The sequence below is a fragment of the Chenopodium album genome, chromosome 16, assembly GCF_948465745.1.
Source record: "Chenopodium album chromosome 16, dcCheAlbu1.1, whole genome shotgun sequence".
NCBI classification, from domain to species: Eukaryota; Viridiplantae; Streptophyta; class Magnoliopsida; order Caryophyllales; family Amaranthaceae; genus Chenopodium; species Chenopodium album.
In genome coordinates, this window is record NC_137849.1 from 40,439,632 (window position 1) to 40,442,306 (window position 2,675).

Here is a 2,675-nt window from a genome sequence, read left to right on the forward strand (position 1 = left end):
GATCGCATTGATGACTATTGAAAAATCAAGCTCAACAGACCGGAAAACAGGTTTATCCTGTGTGTGTCGATTTTACTCTACTGAGCGATCTTACCCCCTTTTTTTTTTTTTTTTTTTTTTTTTTTTTTTTTTTTTTTTTAGTATTTTGGGATTGAGCTCTGGTTTTTTGGGAGTTCTGTTTTAATTTAGAACTTTGGTATTTAATGTATTGAGTGAAAAAATTTAATTTCTAATTTTAAATTATAAATCGAGCACCTGTGAACTTTATATAGAACCAAATTCCTTGTAATGTAGTTGTGGAACTCTGAGAAAAGACCAAATGAGAAATTCTGGCCACTCTTTTAAGATAAGCCGATAAGACTTCGCTTGCTTAGTTGCACCTTAAAAAAAAATTAAGTACTTGTAATATTCGCATACGAAGAGGGTTTTCTAATGTTTTTAGTGGACGATGAATATCTAACCCAAAATCATTGAATGAAATTAATGTTAACTCTAGTCATGAACTCATGAGTAGTCACTACTCGTTAGTCGTGACTTGTGAGCTAACCTCTTTGGATGTTATTTGACTTGTGAGCTAACCTCTTTACTGATATGGCCTGCACCCAAGCACAATCATTTCTAACCCAACCAACAACTTTAGGGATGTTTTCAAAACGGTTGAAATTTTTGATAACTATGGGCCTATTAGGTTTTTACAAATGGAAGGCAACGACTCAATGAGAATAGCTCTGCACATGTATTGCTATGGAAATCAAAGGTTCGTTTTTACAGTTTATCCCTTGTTGCGATTGACAAATTTTCTCAACTATTACCATTAGAAGGGCGTTAATGTGGTATTGGATGATAATGAGTTCAGAAAAACACAAACTTGGGATTTTACCAAAGACATTATGAGATACTTTACTAGTGAAATAACAGTTAATTCCATTATCATTATCACTGCTCATAATTAGCTATATAGTGGGCCGATACAAGAAAACTTAATAATTACTCCATATGACTTAATATTGATCAATAAAATTAAATTTAGATCATATCAAATTAAAAAAATAAATTCTGATTAGATCAAATAAGTAAGGTACTCTAAAACTATTCTTTTTTACAGTACAAGAGTGCATTCCTAGTTTATTTTTTTACTCCCCGTTATCCTGTCTCCAAATCCCAATCGCTGCTTTCGTATGAGCAAACATAAGCAGAGTAGTCGTATATAACAAGGTGGCAAGGTCCAAGTGGTTTCCAGAACCTTTACTTCTTCTCAAATCTTCTAGACTTTGCCTTTTTATATGGAAATTGAAAAAAGAGATTAGGTGCTAAGAAAATCTTTATCATACTTTGAAAATGACTATATGCTCTTTCAAGGATTTGCATTAATGTATTCTTTAAATGTGTTCTTTACATCTGACTTTCATCTATCAGATTCTTTTTTTTTTTAAATCATCACTTGTCAGACTTTAGTGTGTTATTTGCATTTGACTTTCACCTATTAGAAGTTAATTTATCTTATCTAAATATAATTTTATCAATTAGATTTTCTTAGAATTATTTAAGTTGTAATTTGACTTTAACTAATATTAAGTAGATAATACAAAAACCCTTATTATAAGAAATAATTAAGTAGTATTAATCATGATGCATAATTTTGTTAGCATGTTTCAAATTTCTTAGTGGCTAGAAGCCTATAACTAGAATGAATAAGCCATAGAGACAAAGGTAATACAGATGACATGCCATGTACTCTACCATAGATAATATTCTTAGAAAGTTGAAAATAGGTTGAATCTGATCTCTAATGTTACAACCATGTTATATAGATGACACTTAGGGCCTATTCTGATTAATTGAGTTGAAATGAACTGAACTGATTGAAGCTGAATTGAACTGAATATTTTATGAGAGAAGGAAATTGGGAACTGAACTGATTAGAGCTGAAATGAACTGAACTGAAATTAAGTTGAAGAGAACAGACCCTTAGATGTGGCTTTTATTCAAATTATATATTCATATTATAAGAACCCTTTCAATTCATTATTACGGCGTATTCAGATCAAGTCTCAATATTAGGCCCCGTTCACTTCACCTTATTTTTGCTGAACTGAAATTATTTTTGCTAAACTTAAATTATTTTTACTGAACTGAAATTAATTTTACTGAACTGAAATTATTTTTGCTAAACTGAAATTATTTTTACTGATTCTCTGTTATATTTCTTCTTTAAAGTTAACTTATTTTTACTGAAACGAAATTTTTTTTGCTGAACTGAAATTATTTTTACTCAACTGAAATTATCTTTACTGAATATTATTTTTGTAAGGTAAAGTGAACCGGGCCTTAATCTGAAATCTATCTAAAATATTATATATTGTATTCGCTTTCTCATTCAAATGTTGCAATTATATGTAGGTTACTTGCTTTTTATGTAATTACAAATTACTTTCTTCGTTTCAAAAAAATTGCAATAGTATGACTAAATATATGAGAGATTTTTTGGCAAAATATTTTAATTTTCATAAAACAAAGAAAATATTGTTTAATTACAGTAGTTTGACTAAAAATTTGATACTAGAATACTATCTAATCTCTTTATTTTTATTTATGTTTCTCATAGTAAGAGAGCTGACAATATCGTTGCCCACTTAGTAGCTAGATGCATGGAAGCTAAGACAAACGATAGCTCC

General features: G+C 29.6%; 1 non-coding gene across 1 annotated transcript; it reads left to right on the top strand.

Annotated features, from left to right (window-relative positions):
* Positions 1 to 90, top strand: LOC145587158 (small nucleolar RNA Z107/R87). The gene has a single exon (XR_014101184.1). It is a non-coding gene; the product is annotated as a small nucleolar RNA Z107/R87 (small nucleolar RNA).
* Positions 91 to 2,675: the final 2,585 nt, after the last annotated feature.